Genomic DNA, 24,227 nt, shown 5'->3' on the forward strand with positions numbered 1-24,227 from the left:
TTTTGTGGCTTGAAAATATGGAGGGAAGGAACAACAAATAATTATGAAAGTTTTGTAAACGTAAACATGAAACCTGTTTAAATTTATGTACATTTAAATTTACACAGGATGGTGATGATTGCCTTCCAAGTGCAAAGGATATCCGTGTTGAAAAGCTCCCTGGTGATTGGAGGATTTTCAAGACCAAGGTGACAAATAATGATCTTCATGTTGAAAAACTTTTGAGGATTGGAGGATTTTGAAGCAGAAGGTGACAAATAATGATATCCGTGTTGAAAATCTCCTTGTAGATTGGAGGATTTTGAAGAACAAGGTGACAAAGAATGATATCCATGTTGAAAATCTCCTTGTAGATTGGAGGATTTTGAAGCAGAATGTGACAAATAATGATATCCGTGTTGAAAATCTCCTTGTAGATTGGAGGATTTTGAAGAACAAGGTGACAAAGAATGATATCCATGTTGAAAAGCTCCTTGGAGATTGGAGGATTTTGAAAAGAAGAAGAACAACAACAACAACAACATGCATTTTAAGGCCATTTTCCCTGCTAGAGCGGGGGTTCGCCTTCCGGTCCCCATGACAATCGTCTCCATCTTGCCCTATTTTCTGCATCTCTCCTTGTTAACCCCCTTGCCCGCATTTCTTCTTCCACCATCTTTAGCCAAGTCTTTCTCGGTCTTCCCCGTCCTCCACTTCCTTCTGCATTCATTTCCATCACTCTTCTCAACCAGTCACTTTCATCCTTCCTCAACACATGACCAAACCATCTCAACCTGTTCCTCTTCACAGCATCCATCACAGGCTCTATTCCCATCATCTTTTGCAATTCATCATTTGTCTTCCTCTCTCTCAACGACACTCCGCACATCCATCGAACCATTCGCATTTCCACCCTTTCCAGCCTTCGTTGCTGCTCTACATTCATTACCCATGTCTCGCTCCCATAAATCATAACACTTCTCACACATGCAGCATACACCTTTCCCTTCAGCTTCAACGGATTTTGAAGAACAAGGTGACAAATATTGATATCCATGTTGAAAAGCTCCTTGGGGAATGGAGGATTTTGAAGAACAAGGTGACAAATATTGATATCCATGTTGATAAGCTCCTTGGAGATTGGAGGATTTTGAAGAAAAAGGTGACAAATATTGATATCCATGTTGAATAGCTTCTTGGGGATTCGAGGATTTTGAAGAACAAGGTGACAAAGAATGATGGATAGAGTCAACAAAATGTTGATCAAGGGATGGTCACCATCATGGAAAGCAATCAGAAGCTGATGCTTCGGGCATTAACCCTTCGTTGGAGCAATACAATCCTCATGTGATTTTTCCAACAACCCTTTTGGGTCCTTTTGCTCCGACAAAGAGTTATCATACAAAATATCAGCTTCTCTTTGCTTCCAATGTCCGCTAGGATACCTCGATCAACGTTATGTTGACACCATCCATTTTCCTACGTGTTCACTGACACACCACTAGCAAACATTAGTCTCCGCAAGCAAGACTAGTTCTTCATTATTTGAACAATGATACCCTTTACTGGTTACGTACATGTCCTGGGAAATGTTAACCTGAAGGCATATGAAAGCCTCGACTCCAATGATGCAAAATAGACAGCCACATACTAGATCCTAGTACAGCATTCCTGTTGCTTGTGGGCGGAAAAAATCAACAATATCCTCAAGTGTGAGGTAGAATGCCTGTGAGGTGCCTGTGAGTGTGAGATAGGTGCCTCAACTCTGTGTTTGCCTCTAAATCTTGTGTCCCAAACCCATCCCTCTCTGTACCCACCGTACCCAGTCGTACCCAGCTGCTCCTGGACTCTGTGTCCTTTCCTCCTGACAAGGTGGAAAGGTTTCTGTCAACCCTCAACTCTGATTCTGCAACTGGACCTGAAAGCATCAGCCCATGGGTCCGAAAATCCTGCTCTGCTGCTCTTTCACTCCCTCTCTCTGGTCTCTTCACCGTTTCTTTTGCTCAAGGTCATCTGCCATCTGCTTGGAAATCAGCCAACATCACCGCCTTGCACAAAAGGTGCAAAAACAGATCCTAGCAACTACAGACCAATCAGCCTTCTCCCAATTATCAGCAAAGTCATGGAATCCATCATTGCTTCAGATATGAAATCTTTCCTCTTCTCCATTGGCTTGATCTCTGATCATCAATTTGGTTTCAGACCTGGCCACTCTACTCTGGACATGCTGCTTCTGCTTTCTCAATAATGGATGGAGGTCCTCAATGCCAAACAGGAAATTAGAGCTGTCTCCCTTGACATATCACGTGCCTTCGATACGGTCTGGCACCCCGCTCTGCTCACCAAACTCTCCTCCTTTGGTATCCATGGAAATCTCCACGCATGGCTGGCAGACTCCCTCTCTAGTCATAGTCAACGTGTGGCCCTGAATGGGTTTCTCTCATCTCCTCTTCCTGTTCAGGCTGGAGTTCCCCAAGGCAGTGTTCTGGGCCCTTTGCTTTTTCTGGTCTTCATCAATGATCTCTCTGACTCTCTTGAAAATCCTCTCTATCTCTTTGCTGATGACTCTACTCTCTGTCGCTCCATTCCTCATCCCTCAGATCGGCAGTCTGCAGCCTCCTCACTCTCTGCAGACCTGGACAAAATCACAGACTGGGCAAACAAATGGAACATGTCTTTCAATCCTGACAAATCTCACACTCTTACGATGTCTCTCCGAAAAGACCGACTGGACAACCCTCCCATCCACTTTCTGAATAATCCTCTCCAAGAAGTTCTGTCACTCAAGCTTTTGGGTCTCACTATCTACCATGATATTTCCTGGGAAAACCACATTTCAAATCTGGCCTCCAAAGCCAGTCGCCGACTGGGCATCCTCCGTCGTGTGAAGTCCTTCCTTGGCACAGCTGAGCTACTCACCACATACAAGGCTTTCATCTGCAGCTCAATGGAATACTGCTCTCCCCTCTGGGCTGGTGCTCCTGCCTCACACCTAGCTCGTCTTCACGCTGTTGAAACCAAAGCATTCAGAATCATTGGAATCTCCCGTGATGAAGCTAACTCCAAGGGCCTTTCACTCACTCACCGCAGGCAGGTTGGTGGTCTTTCCGTCTTCTACCGACTCCTCTCTGGCCTTGCCCCCCCCCCCCAGCTCTCCCTCGGCTCTGTCCCCCAAATATTCCTACAGGTCGCACAAGATCTGCCTGCAACCCTCTTATGGTTAAACTGCCAAAATCAAGACTCTCTGCTCACCTTCACTCCTTCATTCCTCTTTTCTCCCACCTCTGGAACAAACTCCCTCACTCTCTTCAATCCCACTCCACCCTCCAGGTCTTTAAAACAGCTGTTCACCACCATCTCTTATCTTCCCCCATCCAAAACCTTGATCTTTTCTACCCCCGCTAATTTCACCCCAAATCCACTTTTTTGAAATACCAACTTCTGTCCTGGAAGCGCTTGGTGTCCTTGTGTTTTATACTTCTCCCACCCTCCTTCCCCTTCCCACGCCTCCTCCCCCCAAGCCCTCTCCCTCCCACACTTCTCCATGCTCTCAAATGTTATGTTTGTGTGCTTCCCCTTCTCTCCCCATCTTGTCTTCCACTCCCTCTTTTGATATATTTTGTTTGTCTGGTTGATTTGTTTGTGAAATAAATGTTAGATCTTTCACGAGCCTCGATTCAGCATACAAAAAAAGAAAAAAAGAAAAAGAAAAAAAGAACAAGTATGTGTGACTTAGCCAATGAGAGCAGCCACACAAAGCTGTCGTAACTATTAATTACCTTCGCAAAAGCGGAAGGTTATGTTTTGATCGCTGTGTATTTATTTGTATGTCTGTGTGTGTGTGTGTATGTTATTCGCATAACTCAAAAAGTATTCAACCGATTCGCATGAAATTTGGTGGGATGATAGGTTATTATCCGGGAACCATTTGATTAGATTTTGGAATCGATCGGGTCAAAGGTCAAGGTCAAGGTCATGAAAAGGTCAAAATATATCTTTTATTTTGGCAACAAAAGTAGCTGCGGCGAAGGTATGCGCTCTACCGAGTGCCCGTTCTAGTTACAAGTTAAAACAGTCCAGTGTGCAGATGTGTATGACAAACCTCTTTTTTATCTGCGGCCTTTGGGGCAGGTTGCAGCACAGACTCTGAAAAAGAACAAGGCAAATGAAAAACCGCAGAAGAACATGAAGCAATAAAGAAGCACAATGGTCAAAAGTCTTATAATTACCTTCGCAAAAGCGGAAGGTTATGTTTTGATCGCTGTGTATTTATTTGTATGTCTGTGTGTGTGTGTGTATGTTATTCGCATAACTCAAAAAGTATTCAACCGAATTGCATGAAATTTGGTGGGATGATTGGTTATTATACGGGACACATTTGATTAGATTTTGGGAGCAATCGGGTCAAAGGTCAAGGTCAAGGTCACGAAAAGGTCAAAATCGTATTTTTACCATAGCTGCGGCGAAGGTATGCGCTCTACCGAGTGCCCGTTCTAGTTATTTATTGTTTTAAAATGCTGCCATGCACAAACATGCACAAGTCAGCAATGGCTTCAGATAAATTATAAATACAAGAGCATGGTAGATTTTTTAAAACAGTGAAGGAGGTGTAGTGGTGTGAAATTACTCGGTGAATTAAAGCTGTCTCACTATTGGCCAATTATTTGTCAAACCAACCTGGAATTAACATGCTGACATACAGTAATTGCAAAAAACTTTAGGTGCAAAAGTCTCAGAGTCCTGGACCGGTTGGATGCAACTGGGTAGGGTGAGTACAAAGAGTGAGGGGTTCAGGATACAATATTTTGGAAGTAAAACACAGAAATGAAGAATTCAGTCATCTCACGAGCAGAATTGACTGTGGTGGTATTTAAGGTAAGGAGAGGATTGGAGGGGGAACATACACCAGAGAGACTTAACAAGGGACCACCAGATTTTAGAGGTGGGAGACAAGTTTGTAAGTTTAGTTTTGAGGTTGGACAGATGTCGTTTTCTGGCTCTCCCAAGAATGGATACACACGTGTGGGCTTTGTGGGATGAGCTGATGTTGCCTTCGGTTGGATTTGCCTTCCAGGAAGAGAAGGCATGTTGTTCAAGGCAACTGCCTCACAGCAGGATTCAGTGTACATTGTTGGGAGGAAGTGTATGATAACTAAAGACAAGATGGGATGAATCTGTGCATAAGGGAGAGCAGGTTTCTGTGTAAGAATTCCCAGGATGAGTTAATATCAGGGACGGTAGATATAGGAGAACAGGGCTGAAGTGCAATGGCTGCTTGCAGTCACTGTCGATTTGCCTGAGTGAACTTCCAGACTCGCCGGCACTGAGACTGTTCTCTGAGAATGGCCAGATAGATGTTGACCTTCACAAGCACATGCTCAGATGAACCAATGGGAGCAGAGGAGGAGCAGGAGACATTGATGGGAAAGTTCGTCATAACCAAATCCAGAAGGAAGGATTTGCCATTGACAGAAATGCGGGTTGGAAAGTTTACAGATTAATTCAGTCCCACAGAGTCCTTTGGCCTTTGCTGAAATTCCACATCTTATGAGAGAGGTACCAGCACCCAGTAAATTGGCATGTTGGCAATTGAAATCACCTCGTGTGAGGATGAGAGAGTTGTGATCAGTGGTTAAAGGTGGTCCGTGTCACGTGAGAGATAGCTTTGTTGTTGGAGTCGTCACCATTTGGAGGATGGTACAAGTTACAACACACAGGAAACAAGATGGAGCAGAGGGGAAGTCACAATTTTTTTTGCGACTTCCTTGGTAGTCACAATCAATTGGGAGTTTTAAAGTGAAAAACCTTTCCTAATACTGTGAAGCACAAAGCACATTTAATGCATTTTAAAGCACATTTAACAATTGGTATATTTGCTGAGCACAATTGGTGCAAGGCCCAAAACTTGTATCAAGGGAGGCGCAAAGCGCCACTCCCTTATAAATGGGACAGTTTCCCCAGATGCAGCTTCAACATGGGGACTGAAAACTCGTTTCTCGGCTTCAACTGGACGAAATCGGCTGCAAATTTCAGAAGTAAATGCTTTGCACATCGAGGTAATATGTTCCAAATTTCACCAACGTTCGTGTCCGCATTCTTGAGTTTTATTAAGAAAACCGTCGAATTCACGTTGGCGTCTGTCCGTCCGTCCATCCGTTTCCCCGCCCAAAATGCGTTGGCGCTCATATCTCAAAGGCAATACTAGGCAGGTTCACTATGTTAACAAATATAATTTCGTCAAAATTTTGGGAGATTAGCAAAACTATACATTTTCGGAATACTCAAAGCATTGGGAAAACAAAAATTAATGTTGGCATTTGCACAGACACCTGCATGGCCGCCATTTTGGATTTTCAAAATGGCCGCCATAAAATACATATTTTGCGCTATCTCGGCTTCTAGTCAACCTAGAAACTTATTTAAATATGCTAATCCTATGTTTTCTGGGTCAAGGAATCCAATAAAGGCCTCAAAATAGTGCTCAGGATTATAGAAAAGCAACAAACAAAGAGAATTGAAAACAATATTGTCTTTATATTTGTGATATAACGGCATTACATAATACATGATTTTGCAAGTCCTTTGAAGTTATAGGTATGGGTTTATAAAGCAGGAAAGCAGCCTTGTTAGTATCAGATTGAACTATAAGTTCTATACACAGGATCTACTAGGTCTATACCATACAGGCATATGCTTTTACAGATCTTCATCACTGTCCTGAGTGTCATTTTCGCAAAGGTGTCTACGCAAATGCGAACCTTAATTTTTGGTTTCCTCATGCTCTGAATATTCCAAAAATGTATAGTTTTGCTAATCTCCAAAAATTTTGAAAGAAAAAAACATAGTGAACCTGACGATACATTGAAACGAGCTGAAACTTGGAATATACATCAGCCAATAGGTCTATCGAATGGCTTTTGAAACACGTTCAAAATCTGCGCTCATTAAGGGAGTCTACAGGGGGTGCATTACATATATATGTCTAACCCACCAGTAAGTAAAGTTTTTTGAACTGTAAGAATCAAATTGGCGCCCCTTTATATGAACTTTTCTAGAGCATTACTTGGTTCCTCTTAAGAACACAAGGGTAGACCAGCATGCACACAAGGCTTTTTGAATGTCCCTTCTTTTCTATTATTTGGCATTTTCTACAAGCTATGGAATGGAATGTCCCTTGTTTTCTAGAGTTTGCCGCACAGCACACACCATATAAAGGGACCTTTTCTATGCCCCTGACATTTTCCCCAAGAATGTAAATAGCATTCAAAGGAAGATCTCCCATAAAGTTGTCATGCATAAAATGGCATGTTCAAATCATAAACACATTCTTCATACTATTGATTTTCTTGCCTTCACCAATAGAGGCACCAAAATGATAAAGCAATAAGTTAGAAACTACACAGAATCCTATAAGCAATATGAACGAGAGTTCTTGAACACCCACTCGTAAATGAGATTCACCTTTCCAGTGCAGGGTAGTTAGGGGAATTTTGCATATCTTATGGCAATGGTAGGTCTCCTCAGTTACCACGAGCAGATTGATCGTCTCCAAAGTGGAGATCATCTGTGCCACATCTTCAGGGCGCTTTCCCTCAACATTTATTCCATTGATCTGAAAGGCAGCAGGAAAATAAAAGTGCGAAAGAAGTTCAAAGACTAATTTGTAAGTAAAATGCAATATAAGGAGCGAGCTGTCAGGCATGTAATTTTTTGTATCGTCGAGACATTTGTGTCCATGTTCTCACATCCTGCTTTGCTACTTGTCCTCACAGCGCTCTTTTTACCTCTGACACTGAAAGTGGATGGAGGTTATGTTTTCACCCCTGTCTGTCTGTCTGTTTGTCTGTCTGTCTGTCTGTTTGTCTGTCTGTCTGTTTATCTGTCTGTCTGTCTGTTTGTCTGTCTGTTTGTCTGTCTGTTTGTCTGTTTGTCTGTTTGTCTGTGAACAGGATATCTCAAAAAGTTGTGGACAGACTCAGCTGAAATTTGGTGTGTGACAAGAACGAATCAATTCGATTTTGGTGAAGGTCCGGATTTGGATACAAGAATTGTTTTAACTTTGAAGTGATTCTTCACCATTAAGTGAGAGGGCCAAAAACATTATACACTGTACTGCATGGTATTTCAAAAAGTTGTGGATGAGTTGTGACAAAACTAGGTGGATGAGTTCGTTCGACAACAAGAACAAGCCCATTCAATTTTGGTTCAGCTCCGGATCGAGATCTGGCTTTGGTTTCAACAGCGTGCAGCCGAGCTAGGTGTGAGGCAGGAGCACCAGCCCAGAGGGGAGCACAGTCACAGTAGATAATGTAAGATTGTGCTTTGCAATTATTGCAGGTCAAAATATTACATGAAACAACAAGGAAAGAGTGGGGCAAAGGTGACTCAAAATCTCCTGATTTATGGCTCAAAACCAGGTGTCCCATCATTGCATTATTAGACAAAGATAAGTTCACAATAAAACTTCAGGCAAATGACATGCCATGTTTTCTTGGTGGGCATTAAAGATCCCAAGGTGACCTTCATGAAGAACACTGAAAGGATCAAGTTGTCATCCTAATGAACAAACTATGTGGAGCCACCATCACAGTGCCAGGGAATCCTGGATAGGTATTCAAAAAAAGATCACTCGGCTTCATTGACAACAGTTTCAGTGCACGACAGAATGTCACAATATAAAAGTAAATCATGCTGTAGTGAGCGTTTCACCTTGATTATGTAAGCTCCATTCCACAGGCCAGCCTTTTCAGCTCGCCCCTTCACCTTCTTTACATAATGTTCCAGTTTGTCTTTGTTTGTGCACAAGGTGAAGCCGAAGCCTCTATGTCCTTTATCCAAGCAGCAAAGATATTGATGGTGGTTTGGGGAACAAGATTGAATTGCCTGATCGATGGAAAAAAGGGAAAAGCATTCATGACATCACACATAATCTGCTCAATCTATTTTTAATGCAGAGGTCGATGTTCATACATGTATTTGATGACAAAAAGGGCAGGAAGCCAAGAAGGTGGAAGCCAACAAACCACCGCGGTCAGCAAGCCAACATGCAAGCCAAGAAGGTGGAAGCCAACAAGGTAAACAAGCCAACATGCAAGCAAAGAAGGTGGAAGCCAACAAGGTTAACAAGCCAACATGCAAGCCAAGAAGGTGGAAGCCAACAAGGTTAACAAGCCAACATGCAAGCCAAGGAGGTGGAAGCCAACAAGGTAAACAAGCCAACATGCAAGCAAAGAAGGTGGAAGCCAACAAGGTTAACAAGCCAACATGCAAGCCAAGAAGGTGGAAGCCAACAAGGTTAACAAGCCAACATGCAAGCCAAGAAGGTGGAAGCCAACAAGGTTAACAAGCCAACATGCAAGCCAAGAAGGTGGAAGCCAACAAGGTAAACAAGCCAACATGCAAGCCAAGAAGTTGGAAGCCAACATGCAAGCCAAGAAGGTGGAAGCCAACAAGGTTAACAAGCCAACATGCAAGCCAAGAAGGTGGAAACCAACATGCAAGCCAAGAAGGTGGAAGCCAACATGCAAGCCAAGAAGGTGGAAGCCAACATGCAAGCCAAGAAGGTGGAAGCCAACATGCAAGCCAAGGAGGTGGAAGCCAACAAGGTAAACAAGCCAACATGCAAGCAAAGAAGGTGGAAGCCAACAAGGTTAACAAGCCAACATGCAAGCCAAGAAGGTGGAAGCCAACAAGGTTAACAAGCCAACATGCAAGCCAAGAAGGTGGAAGCCAACAAGGTTAACAAGCCAACATGCAAGCCAAGAAGGTGGAAGCCAACATGCAAGCCAAGAAGGTGGAAGCCAACATGCAAGCCAAGAAGGTGGAAGCCAACATGCAAGCCAAGGAGGTGGAAGCCAACAAGGTAAACAAGCCAACATGCAAGCAAAGAAGGTGGAAGCCAACAAGGTTAACAAGCCAACATGCAAGCCAAGAAGGTGGAAGCCAACAAGGTTAACAAGCCAACATGCAAGCCAAGAAGGTGGAAGCCAACAAGGTTAACAAGCCAACATGCAAGCCAAGAAGGTGGAAGCCAACAAGGTAAACAAGCCAACATGCAAGCCAAGAAGTTGGAAGCCAACATGCAAGCCAAGAAGGTGGAAGCCAACAAGGTTAACAAGCCAACATGCAAGCCAAGAAGGTGGAAACCAACATGCAAGCCAAGAAGGTGGAAGCCAACATGCAAGCCAAGAAGGTGGAAGCCAACATGCAAGCCAAGAAGGTGGAAGCCAACAAGGTTAACAAGCCAACATGCAAGCCAAGAAGGTGGAAGCCAACAAGGTTAACAAGCCAACATGCAAGCCAAGAAGGTGGAAGCCAACAAGGTTAACAAGCCAACATGCAAGCCAAGAAGGTGGAAGCCAACAAGGTAAACAAGCCAACATGCAAGCCAAGAAGTTGGAAGCCAACATGCAAGCCAAGAAGGTGGAAGCCAACAAGGTTAACAAGCCAACATGCAAGCCAAGAAGGTGGAAGCCAACATGCAAGCCAAGAAGGTGGAAGCCAACATGCAAGCCAAGAAGGTGGAAGCCAATATGCAAGCCAAGAAGGTGGAAGCCAACATGCAAGCCAAGAAGGTGGAAGCCAACAAGGTTAACAAGCCAACATGCAAGCAAAGAAGGTGGAAGCCAACAAGGTTAACAAGCCAACATGCAAGCCAAGAAGGTGGAAGCCAACATGCAAGCCAAGAAGGTGGAAGCCAACAAGGTAAACAAGCCAACATGCAAGCCAAGAAGGTGGAAGCCAACAAGGTTAACAAGCCAACATGCAAGCCAAGAAGGTGGAAGCCAACAAGGTAAACAAGCCAACATGCAAGCCAATAAGTTGGAAGCCAACATGCAAGCCAAGAAGGTGGAAGCCAACAAGGTTAACAAGCCAACATGCAAGCCAAGAAGGTGGAAGCCAACATGCAAGCAAAGAAGGTGGAAGCCAACAAGGTTAACAAGCCAACATGCAAGCCAAGAAGGTGGAAGCCAACAAGGTAAACAAGCCAACATGCAAGCCAAGAAGGTGGAAGCCAACAAGGTTAACAAGCCAACATGCAAGCCAAGAAGGTGGAAGCCAACAAGGTAAACAAGCCAACATGCAAGCCAAGAAGTTGGAAGCCAACATGCAAGCCAAGAAGGTGGAAGCCAACAAGGTTAACAAGCCAACATGCAAGCCAAGAAGGTGGAAGCCAACATGCAAGCCAAGAAGGTGGAAGCCAACATGCAAGCCAAGAAGGTGGAAGCCAACAAGGTTAACAAGCCAACATGCAAGCAAAGAAGGTGGAAGCCAACATACAAGCCAAGAAGGTGGAAGCCAACAAGGTTAACAAGCCAACATACAAGCCAAGAAGGTGGAAGCCAACATACAAGCCAAGAAGGTGGAAGCCAACAAGGTTAACAAGCCAACATACAAGCCAAGAAGGTGGAAGCCAACATACAAGCCAAGAAGGTGGAAGCCAACAAGGTTAACAAGCCAACATGCAAGCAAAGAAGGTGGAAGCCAACAAGGTAAACAAGCCAACATGCAAGCAAAGAAGGTGGAAGCCAACAAGGTAAACAAGCCAACATGCAAGCAAAGAAGGTGGAAGCCAACAAGGTTAACAAGCCAACATGCAAGCCAAGAAGGTGGAAGCCAACATACAAGCCAAGAAGGTGGAAGCCAACAAGGTTAACAAGCCAACATGCAAGCCAAGAAGGTGGAAGCCAACATACAAGCCAAGAAGGTGGAAGTCAACAAGGTTAACAAGCCAACATGCAAGCCAAGAAGGTGGAAGCCAACATACAAGCCAAGAAGGTGGAAGCCAACAAGGTTAACAAGCCAACATGCAAGCCAACAAGGTAAACAAGCCAACATGCAAGCCAAGAAGGTGGAAGCCAACAAGGTTAACAAGCCAACATGCAAGCCAAGAAGGTGGAAGCCAACAAGGTAAACAAGCCAACATGCAAGCCAAGAAGTTGGAAGCCAACATGCAAGCCAAGAAGGTGGAAGCCAACAAGGTTAACAAGCCAACATGCAAGCCAAGAAGGTGGAAGCCAACATGCAAGCCAAGAAGGTGGAAGCCAACATGCAAGCCAAGAAGGTGGAAGCCAACATGCAAGCCAAGAAGGTGGAAGCCAACAAGGTTAACAAGCCAACATGCAAGCCAAGAAGGTGGAAGCCAACATGCAAGCAAAGAAGGTGGAAGCCAACAAGGTTAACAAGCCAACATGCAAGCCAAGAAGGTGGAAGCCAACAAGGTAAACAAGCCAACATGCAAGCCAAGAAGGTGGAAGCCAACAAGGTTAACAAGCCAACATGCAAGCCAAGAAGGTGGAAGCCAACAAGGTAAACAAGCCAACATGCAAGCCAAGAAGTTGGAAGCCAACATGCAAGCCAAGAAGGTGGAAGCCAACAAGGTTAACAAGCCAACATGCAAGCCAAGAAGGTGGAAGCCAACATGCAAGCCAAGAAGGTGGAAGCCAACATGCAAGCCAAGAAGGTGGAAGCCAACAAGGTTAACAAGCCAACATGCAAGCAAAGAAGGTGGAAGCCAACATACAAGCCAAGAAGGTGGAAGCCAACAAGGTTAACAAGCCAACATGCAAGCCAAGAAGGTGGAAGCCAACAAGGTTAACAAGCCAACATGCAAGCCAAGAAGGTGGAAGCCAACAAGGTTAACAAGCCAACATGCAAGCCAAGAAGGTGGAAGCCAACAAGGTAAACAAGCCAACATGCAAGCCAAGAAGTTGGAAGCCAACATGCAAGCCAAGAAGGTGGAAGCCAACAAGGTTAACAAGCCAACATGCAAGCCAAGAAGGTGGAAGCCAACATGCAAGCCAAGAAGGTGGAAGCCAACATGCAAGCCAAGAAGGTGGAAGCCAATATGCAAGCCAAGAAGGTGGAAGCCAACATGCAAGCCAAGAAGGTGGAAGCCAACATGCAAGCCAAGAAGGTGGAAGCCAACAAGGTTAACAAGCCAACATGCAAGCAAAGAAGGTGGAAGCCAACAAGGTTAACAAGCCAACATGCAAGCCAAGAAGGTGGAAGCCAACATGCAAGCCAAGAAGGTGGAAGCCAACAAGGTAAACAAGCCAACATGCAAGCCAAGAAGGTGGAAGCCAACAAGGTTAACAAGCCAACATGCAAGCCAAGAAGGTGGAAGCCAACAAGGTAAACAAGCCAACATGCAAGCCAAGAAGTTGGAAGCCAACATGCAAGCCAAGAAGGTGGAAGCCAACAAGGTTAACAAGCCAACATGCAAGCCAAGAAGGTGGAAGCCAACATGCAAGCCAAGAAGGTGGAAGCCAACATGCAAGCCAAGAAGGTGGAAGCCAACAAGGTTAACAAGCCAACATGCAAGCAAAGAAGGTGGAAGCCAACATACAAGCCAAGAAGGTGGAAGCCAACAAGGTTAACAAGCCAACATACAAGCCAAGAAGGTGGAAGCCAACATACAAGCCAAGAAGGTGGAAGCCAACAAGGTTAACAAGCCAACATACAAGCCAAGAAGGTGGAAGCCAACATACAAGCCAAGAAGGTGGAAGCCAACAAGGTTAACAAGCCAACATGCAAGCAAAGAAGGTGGAAGCCAACAAGGTAAACAAGCCAACATGCAAGCAAAGAAGGTGGAAGCCAACAAGGTAAACAAGCCAACATGCAAGCAAAGAAGGTGGAAGCCAACAAGGTTAACAAGCCAACATGCAAGCCAAGAAGGTGGAAGCCAACATACAAGCCAAGAAGGTGGAAGCCAACAAGGTTAACAAGCCAACATGCAAGCCAAGAAGGTGGAAGCCAACATACAAGCCAAGAAGGTGGAAGTCAACAAGGTTAACAAGCCAACATGCAAGCCAAGAAGGTGGAAGCCAACATACAAGCCAAGAAGGTGGAAGCCAACAAGGTTAACAAGCCAACATGCAAGCCAAGAAGGTGGAAGCCAACATAGAAGCCAAGAAGGTGGAAGCCAACAAGGTTAACAAGCCAACATGCAAGCCAAGAAGGTGGAAGCCAACAAGGTAAACAAGCCAACATGCAAGCCAAGAAGTTGGAAGCCAACATGCAAGCCAAGAAGGTGGAAGCCAACAAGGTTAACAAGCCAACATGCAAGCCAAGAAGGTGGAAGCCAACATGCAAGCCAAGAAGGTGGAAGCCAACATGCAAGCCAAGAAGGTGGAAGCCAACATGCAAGCCAAGAAGGTGGAAGCCAACAAGGTTAACAAGCCAACATGCAAGCCAAGAAGGTGGAAGCCAACATGCAAGCAAAGAAGGTGGAAGCCAACAAGGTTAACAAGCCAACATGCAAGCCAAGAAGGTGGAAGCCAACAAGGTAAACAAGCCAACATGCAAGCCAAGAAGGTGGAAGCCAACAAGGTTAACAAGCCAACATGCAAGCCAAGAAGGTGGAAGCCAACAAGGTAAACAAGCCAACATGCAAGCCAAGAAGTTGGAAGCCAACATGCAAGCCAAGAAGGTGGAAGCCAACAAGGTTAACAAGCCAACATGCAAGCCAAGAAGGTGGAAGCCAACATGCAAGCCAAGAAGGTGGAAGCCAACATGCAAGCCAAGAAGGTGGAAGCCAACAAGGTTAACAAGCCAACATGCAAGCAAAGAAGGTGGAAGCCAACATACAAGCCAAGAAGGTGGAAGCCAACAAGGTTAACAAGCCAACATACAAGCCAAGAAGGTGGAAGCCAACATACAAGCCAAGAAGGTGGAAGCCAACAAGGTTAACAAGCCAACATACAAGCCAAGAAGGTGGAAGCCAACATACAAGCCAAGAAGGTGGAAGCCAACAAGGTTAACAAGCCAACATGCAAGCAAAGAAGGTGGAAGCCAACAAGGTAAACAAGCCAACATGCAAGCAAAGAAGGTGGAAGCCAACAAGGTAAACAAGCCAACATGCAAGCAAAGAAGGTGGAAGCCAACAAGGTTAACAAGCCAACATGCAAGCCAAGAAGGTGGAAGCCAACATACAAGCCAAGAAGGTGGAAGCCAACAAGGTTAACAAGCCAAAATGCAAGCCAAGAAGGTGGAAGCCAACATACAAGCCAAGAAGGTGGAAGTCAACAAGGTTAACAAGCCAACATGCAAGCCAAGAAGGTGGAAGCCAACATACAAGCCAAGAAGGTGGAAGCCAACAAGGTTAACAAGCCAACATGCAAGCCAAGAAGGTGGAAGCCAACATACAAGCCAAGAAGGTGGAAGCCAACAAGGTTAACAAGCCAACATGCAAGCAAAGAAGGTGGAAGCCAACATACAAGCCAAGAAGGTGGAAGCCAACAAGGTTAACAAGCCAACATACAAGCCAAGAAGGTGGAAGCCAACATACAAGCCAAGAAGGTGGAAGCCAACAAGGTTAACAAGCCAACATACAAGCCAAGAAGGTGGAAGCCAACAAGGTTAACAAGCCAACATACAAGTAAAGAAGGTGGAAGCCAACATACAAGCCAAGAAGGTGGAAGCCAACAAGGTTAACAAGCCAACATACAAGCAAAGAAGGTGGAAGCCAACATACAATCCAAGAAGGTGGAAGCCAACATGCAATCCAAGAAGATCAGCAAGCCAAAAAGGTGGAAGTGAACAAGGTCAGCAAGCCAACATTGACAAAAGGAATATGCTGTCAAAAAATAACAGACACGAGTAGATGAGCCTGGCATTAGTTGGTGGACATTAAATATCCCATGGTGTCCTTCACGAAGGTTAGTCGAGTTATCGTCGGCACCCTGAACAAATTACAAAGTTCTGCGAGAACAGAGAGAAAAAAAAAAACTGCAACAGTAGCACATCCGTACTCGCAGCAACAACTACATTGACGCAAACCTGCAGCCAGCTGCCGTATATATGAGAAGAAAAGAAAGAAGAAGAAGAAGAAGCAGCCTGGACCCAACATATAACAATCAGTCAGATGACCTAAGGCTGTAGTGCCTCGACTCTATTGACAAAATAATCTTCAATAATTAGCTGTCCTAACATTCTTTAAGTCAAGTGGCAATTCCAGTTTATACATCCCACCAACCGTTCAGGTTGATGAGGAATCTCACATTTGTCTTTATCTATTTTTTTTTACAACAAATGGATGAGTTTGTGTGTGTGTGTTTGAGGCATACTTTTTGTTTGTATTAATTACATACATCTATTAATTAATTATGTATTACATCCAATTGTAATGTACCTTTTAACTATTTAGACTGCTGAGACCCCTTTCACGTTTGAATACCCTTTAAGACCCCTCAGAACTTTAAGACCCCAAAGACCCCTAAAACACAGGGGATCCAAAAGTCCTCGAGGATCCAAAGCACCCAGAAGACCCAAAAGTCATGGAGGACCCAAAAGTCTTGAAGGACCCAAAAGACCCAGAAGGCCCAAAAATTCTCGAGGACCCAAAAGACCCAGAAGGCCCAAACATTCCTGAGGACCTAAAAGACCCAGAAGACACAAAAGATCCTGAGGGCCCAAAAGACCCAGAAGAGCCAAAAGTTCCTGAGGACCTAAAAGACCCAGATGACCCAAAAGCACCGAAACCAAAAAGGCCCAGATGACCCAAAAGTACCCAAGGACCCAAAATACCCTGAAGACCCCAAAGACTCAAATGATCCAAAGGTCCCCAAGGACCCAAAAGACCCAAAAGTCCCCAAGGACCCAAAAAGTCCCCGAGGACCCAAAATACCTAGATGACCCAAAAGTACCCAAAATACCCCGATTATCCCGAATATCCCAAAGACCAAAAAGACCCAAAAGACCCAAACGTCCCTGACAACCCAAAAGATCCAGAGGACCCAATAGAACAAGAGGACTAAAAACTCCCAGACCCAAACGACACTGAAGACCCAAAAGTCCTCGAGCACCCAAAAGACTCCAATGACCCAAAAGAGTCAGAGTCTGGCAGACAGGTATGCTACAACGCGGTGAAGACCAATGAAGATTTTGTCCAATCTACCAATCGGCCCACTTGTTATGCTAAAGTCTCATCTCAAGGTATATGGAATCCCTCTCTGCTTTGGTCGGCTTCTCTGTTGTTATTCGTGTTTTTATTTTAAGCTCAACGGCTTGGTGATTTGACTTTGGGATGCAATGAATTGTGAACTTAGAAACCATATAGCATCACAACAGTGTGGTGGAAAAGGTGCAAAGAAAGTCATAGTATTGGAATGAAAACACTTACCTTGTGAGATTTCTTAATTGGAGATTTGTCACACCTTTGAGAACACACACGCACACACACATGATTTTACGCCATGCTTTAATTCAACTTCATAAAGAGATCTATGAGCAAGGAGCACAACTTGAGGCAGGATTTGACAATAATATCAGGAATGAAACATCGCAACAAAACATCGTTTCAATAAACAACAATTGGAATACATTTACATTGTTGAAAAATAAATGTTAAATTTAGGAATTTTCATCTTCCCACCAAACCTTTCATATACTCACTGGACAATTGTCATATATTTGCACCACCTTAGCAGAAATACAGCCATTAATTACAACAGTCAATGTAAAAACAGATCGTATCAACCAAAGGTCCAGTGAGCTTATTTCCAATCCAAGCAAAATGATGAAATCCATTGTTTCTACTGATGTCAAGTCTTTCCGCTTTTCAAAACGCCTGATCTCTGACTATCAATTTGGATTAAATTCTGGTCACTCAAGCAATGAGTCTGGCATCCTGCACTGTTTGTCAAGCTCACTTCTGGTGGCATACAAAGTTACCTTCCTACCTTTGCTTTCTTACTTCCTCCACTTGCACAGTCAATGTGATGTTATAAATGGAACGCTCTCCTTCTCTCTCCTCTCCCAGTGGAGGCTTGAGGTCCCCAAGATGTGTGTTGGGCCCAGGCGTGTTCCTCCACTTCATAAATGACCACTCTGATGCTCTTGGAAACACTCTCTGCCTCTTTGCAAATGACTCCATTTGTGTTGTACAATAACCCAATATGGTTGCCAGACCACGTGACCGATGACATCATAAATTTACATTGTCTAATATAATTGTTCCGTAGATCATGCTCAGGAAATTTCAAAATGATCGGACTATGGTGAAAATTCCGTGTCCATCGGACCAACAGTTGCAGAGAAAAAAAAAATCATACTGATTGGATAAAGCATTGTACTTGTCGAATTATGACGTCATAATGAAGGCATCGAAGACATCATCATTAACATATCCTATTCCCCATGGGGAGTACTTGACAATGAGCAATGTTTAATTATTTCCCATGCAATGATTTTCCAAGATGGCGGCCATACCACGTGACATATGACGTCATAATTATCGCTAAAAAAAAGTTCTGCAGGCGGTGGAGCTCCTATGATGCAAAATTTCGTGTCAATGAGATTATCTGGATCAGAAAGCAGAAAATTCCAAGAGTGTTTCAATATTGATTGATTGCACGGCACTACACACACCCACAAACTAATTCCGGCAGATGGGAATTTAAAACATGCAGACACGAACGACATATGTAAGTACCCATGGCATACGTACGACACAAGCAAATGATCGCTTAACCCCGCTTTTCACTTCCTGAGTGCAGGATAAATCAAATCAAAAGATTCTATCTTTGGGCAACGTAAATGTTTCGACAAATACAGCATACCTGACATAAAACAGCATGTAGGCCTTTTGTTTCAGTACAGTCGTGATTTTTACTTCCTTTACATCTTCATTCTTCTTCATATACCAGGCGCGATTACTTCCCTGCAAGAGCAATTATTGCAATACTAATGAGTACAAAGGAAACAGAAAAAGAGCAATCAGCATTTAACAAAATTAAAACTATGTCAAAAAGGTTTGACAAATATTGATATCTTTGGTGAGTTAGCATTAAGCTGTCTATGAGATTATCTGGATCAGAAAGCAGAAAATTCCAAGAGTGTTTCAATATTGATTGATTGCACGGCACTACACACACCCACAAACTAATTCCGGCAGATGGGAGGCCAAGTTCAACACTGATCTGAGGGACGGCGCACACACACTGACACTGATGAATCACCCTGCCTGCGAAACACCAGGATGACAGTTTATAGCGTCATTGGCGTGTGTGTGTGTGTGTGTAACCTTTCTCAGAGATGGCTGAACGGATCTTCCATCAAACTTTCAGAGGTTCATCAGTGAATGTCGTGGAGTGTTTTAGGCAAAAATAAATTTGATAATTTTGAAAAAAAAAGTTCGATTCAGTATATATATATATATATATATATATATATATATATATATATATATATATATATATATATATATATATCTATACACTACATGGTCAAAAGTATGTTTACACCCAAGCATCACGCCTGTTTGTGCTAGTCGAACACCTAATTACAAAATCATGGGTTGGTCCCCCCTTTGCTGCTATAACAGCCTCCAGTCTTCTGGGAAGACTTTCGACTATATGTTGGAACATTGCTGCGGGGATTTGCTTCCATTCAGCCACAAGAGCGTTAGTGAGGTCGGGCACTGATATTGGGCGATTAGGCCTGGCTCACAGTCGGCATTCCAATTCATCCCAAAGGTGTTTGATGGGGTCGAGGTCAGGGCTCTGTGCAGGCCAGTCAAGTTCTTCCACACGGATCTCGACAAACGATTTCTGTATGGACTTCGCTTTGTGCACTGGGGCATTGTCATGCTGAAACAGGAAAGAGCCTTCCCCAAAACTGTTGCTACAAATTTGGAAGCACACAATTGTCTAGAATGTCATTGTATACTGTAGCATTAAGATTCCCCTTCACTGGAACTAAGGGGCCCAGCCCGAACCATGAAAAACAGCCCCAGACCATTATTTCTCCTCCACCAAACTTTAAAGGTGGCACTATACATTTGGGCAGGTGGCGTTCTCCTGGCATCCACCAAACTCAGATTCATCCCGCGGAGTGCCAGATGGTGAAGTGTGATTCATCACTCCCGAGAACGCGTTTCCACTGCTCCAGAGTCCAATGGCGGCAAGCTTTACACCACTGCAGCCGATGCTTGGCATTGCGCATGGTTATCTTAGGCTTTTGCGCGGCTGCTCGGACACGGAAACCCATTTCATGAAGCTCCTGACGACCAGTTGTTGTGCTGACGTTGCTTTCAGAGGCAGATTGGAACTCAGTAGTGAGTGTTGCACCGAGGACAGACGATTTTTACACGCTTCAGCACTCCGCGGTCCCGTTCTGTGAGCTAGTGTGGCCTACCACTTTGTGGCTGAGCTGATGTTGCTTCGAGACGTTTCCACTTCACAATAACAGCACTTACAATTGACCGGGGCAGCTCTTACAGGGCAAAAACTTGACGAACTGACTTGTTGGAAAGGTGGCATCCAATGATGGTGCCACGTTGAAAGTCACTGAGCTCTTAAGCTCGGCCCAATCGACTTCAAAATGTTTGTCGATGGAGAATGCATGGCTGTGTGCTTGATAATATATACCTGTCAGCAATGGGTGTGGCTGAAACAGCCAAATCCACTAATTATAATGGGTGTCTGCATACCTTTGGCCATGTAGTGCAAATATGTACAGTATATATATATATATATATATATATATATATATATATATATATATATATATATATATATATATATATATATATATACACATTAATTGTAAAGATACAGGTGCACACAAAATAGTTTAATTTGAAACGAATTAAATAATTAAACTATCACAGAACATGGTTATACGAGCTGTTGAGAAGGACAGTACTTAAGTGGCCATCATAGACGGGCCCTTCAGCTAGTGATTATAATGGATGCAAGTGGACATATTTATATTGCACATTTATGTGCCATCTCGTTCTTCTATGAGCCAGGCCTTTGTGTACAAAATAATAATAATAAGGGGACAGAAGCATGTTATCTTCCCATCAACGTAAACATCTATGACAGCTATACCTTGACATATGAGAGATAACTGCCCGATGTGCAGTCTTCGCCAGTGTGAACAATGGCGGCGTAAAGCTTGTACATCAGTTTGGCCTTGCAGGGGTGTGTTAGGTATGGCCGCAGGTCCAACTCTTTGGAGAACTTAACATTCTGAAAGGGAAGGAAAAACAGGAACACTTTAGGAAATGTTGTGTCATGCCACCCTGGTATGTATGCATTTGCCTTCCAATAATAAACTGAATCTCCTGCTTTGAAAAAAGGCAAAAGTATAACTGTCTCCTGTATCCTGGAACTCAAACTATGTACTGAAAACATACTGTTTCTACTATATGAACTATTTCCAAACAGAGGGGAATTTTGCATAGTGCTGCCTTTCCATAGCTTGCCCTTCAGCGCCCATCCCAGTTGCCTGGAGGGAATTAGAAGACAAAACATAGTGAGGCCTGGTACAATATGTACACCAGACAAGAAGCAGAAGTAAAATGACCTCCTCTCAAAGTGAAAAATGAGTCAGCTGGGTTTTTATTGACAACCCATTGTTGAGAGTGTAACTCTCATCAAACTTCCAGAAGCTTATAATCCAAATCTCCTGTGATTTCTCATGGGATCTAATAATATCCTCATCAGATTCTCATGAGGTTTCATGAGATATGCATCTGAGATTTTGTAAACAAAGTCTCGATGTATTCCATTGTGCCTAATTTTCACTACTTCCATTGTGGCCAACATATAATTAACCTTGTCAATCTTCCCGTTGACGGACTTGTCAAAACGCTTGAGCACCAAGGTCAGAACGTTCGGCGGATCGTGGATGGAGTGAGCGTGATAATCATACTTTGCATCGCAACTGCAAAAGAAAAATAGCAAAAGTCGTCACCAAGAAAAAGATGACATCAATATCAATCACAGGAATTGAAGTTCATTGTCATGATGAATGCATTGTAACAAACTATTAAAACCAAAAGCAAAATCAAATCAAATGTTGGCAGGAACACCAAAAGTGCAACTAAAAAACAAACTTTTCTGATAAGGTGTCATTTCAGTGCCCATCCAGGTTTCCTCACAGCATTAAGCATCAATTACAGTGTTAAAGTGCATAACATGTACACCAATAACAGGACTACTACAACAACAACTACTACTACAACTACTACTACTACTACTACTACTACTACTACTACTACTACTACTACTACTACTACTACTCTCACTACTACGCCACACCATTTTGCTGCTCCTCGAGGTGTGCTAATTTTCGACATTTCCTCCTCATCCTCCTCCGTTTTTGTTTGTATTGTTGTTTTGTTTTGGTTATCTTAACCGAGTTGGTTCATTTTAGTATTTTATTTTGACGTTCCGTTTGATTTAATTAGTCCTTTTGGTTTCAGGCCTAGCCGCGGCATGCGGCCGCGCCCGTGTGGGACTAGTTACGCCTTATTGCGGCGATATCGTGAAAGTACTTAGCGACCATTTTGTTCTTTGGTTTAATCATCATTTAGTGTGCTGAAATTGCTCACTGTGGTGAGCAGGTGTGTCAGTGAGCATTATTTGATGAATAACGTGTATTTGTTACCTTGGTTCTGAGAGGACAATTAATTATTTTTGAATCATGCCGATGCATAATGAATGGGCTGATGTCGCTATTTTTTCACTATTTTCCTGGATTTTGTTGTTGTTTTTTTACACCAAATTAGTTGCTATTTTTTCACTATTTTGCTGGATTTTGTTGTTTTTTTACACCAAATTAGTTGCTATTTTTCACTATTTGCCTGGATTTTGTTGTTTTTTTTACACCAAATTAGTTGCTATTTTTTTCACTATTTCCCTGAATTTTTTAAAATCAAATTAGTTGTTATTTTTTCACTATTTTCCTGGATTATTTTTCACCAAATTAGTTGCAATTTTTTTCACTATTTCCCTGAATTTTGTTTTTTTACACCAAATTAGTTGATATTTTTTCACTATTTTCCTGGATTTTGTTGTTGTTTTTTTTCACCAAATTAGTTGCTATTTTTCACTATTTTCCTAGATTTTGTTGTTTTTTTTACACCAAATTAGTTGCTATTTTTTTCACTATTTCCCTGAATTTTGTTTTTTTTACACCAAATTAGTTGATCTTTTTTCACTATTTTACTGGATTTTTGTTTTTTTTACACCAAATGAGTTGATATTTTTTCACTATTTTCCTGGATTTTTGGGTTTTTTTTACACCAAATTAGTTGATTTTTTTCACTATTTCCCTGAATTTTGTTTTTTTTACACCAAATTAGTTGCTATTTTTCACTATTTTCCTGGATTTTGTTGTTTTTTTTACACCAAATTAGTTGATATTTTTTCACTATTTCCCTGAATTTTGTTTTTTTTACACCAAATTAGTTGCTATTTTTTCACCATTTTCCTGAACTTATACTTTTTCCACCAATTTCGTTGTTATTTTTTCACTACGTTTTTGTTCCAAAAGTGGCTATTTAAAATATATTCTATTTTTTCCCTAATTTGTTTTGTTCCAAAACTCACTCTTTAAAAACTATTTTTCTCCCAGTTGTTTTTCTTCAACTAAGAAACACACATTTAATGTGCTATTAAAAGATGAACTTGACACCTCTCATCATGTGTGTATCCTGTAAACACATGCATGATTGACTCACATGAAGAGTAAGTTGAACGGTGGGCCCCACCACTGGACTACATCCAATATCATAGCATATCATTTACCACCGGAAACCCGAAGAGGGTGCGCACCCACTGCACTAACTCCCTCCAGGCTCCCACCACACCCCTGCATTGCGCTATGTCGATAGATAAAGATTTACATGCGATAACTCAATTTTATTCCTTCCCCGGGGATTTCTGAAGGTAAAATGTGAAACTTCCCACCTCTCGCAATCCACGTCCGACTCAATCCTCTGGGAGAAGTGGTGCTTCAAGGCCGACGTCACATTGGTCACGTGCTGTGGGTAAAGGGCACAACAATGAGAAGGTGTGAAAAAATAAATTCCAAAATAACAATCGGACATGAATCGTGGCGGCAAGTGCTTCAAATACTGGCCATTTGATATCCACATTTGAGGGATATAAAATAAATTGTATTAAACGAAACATATGGATGAATCATCGTGCCTGTGAAACACCAGGATAACAGTTTTTGTTTGGGAAACAAATAACATGTTTTGATAACTCCCCCTTCAGTGGAGGATGAATGTGCATGTGACGTCACCACATTGGTTGTCCGCCATCTTGGTGTACAAGCAAACAAAAGGAAACTACATGTGGGCTGCATCTTTGTGTTTACATCAGTTAAAAGAGGAGTTAAAATGGTGAAGCTTTGCGCATTATTTTGTTGTGACAATTGTACCGATGGAGGATTGGTTACCGTGTCATAGACTACCGACAGCACAACAATATGGAGACTTGCGAGTTATG

The 24,227-nt window shown here is 42.9% G+C and overlaps 1 long non-coding RNA gene across 1 annotated transcript in view; it reads right to left on the bottom strand.

Annotated features, from left to right (window-relative positions):
- Nucleotides 1-23,726: 23,726 nt before the first annotated feature.
- The window catches only part of LOC137430867 (uncharacterized), a 21,837-nt gene continuing 21,336 nt past the window's right edge, over nucleotides 23,727-24,227 (bottom strand). The window contains exon 4 of the long non-coding RNA XR_013621508.1: nucleotides 23,727-23,755. This is a non-coding gene — a long non-coding RNA (uncharacterized LOC137430867). The remainder of the gene's footprint in view (nucleotides 23,756-24,227) is intronic.

This window comes from Myxine glutinosa, unplaced genomic scaffold (genome assembly GCF_964187855.1).
Source record: "Myxine glutinosa unplaced genomic scaffold, kmMyxGlut1.1 SCAFFOLD_428, whole genome shotgun sequence".
Lineage (NCBI taxonomy): Eukaryota > Metazoa > Chordata > Myxini > Myxiniformes > Myxinidae > Myxine > Myxine glutinosa.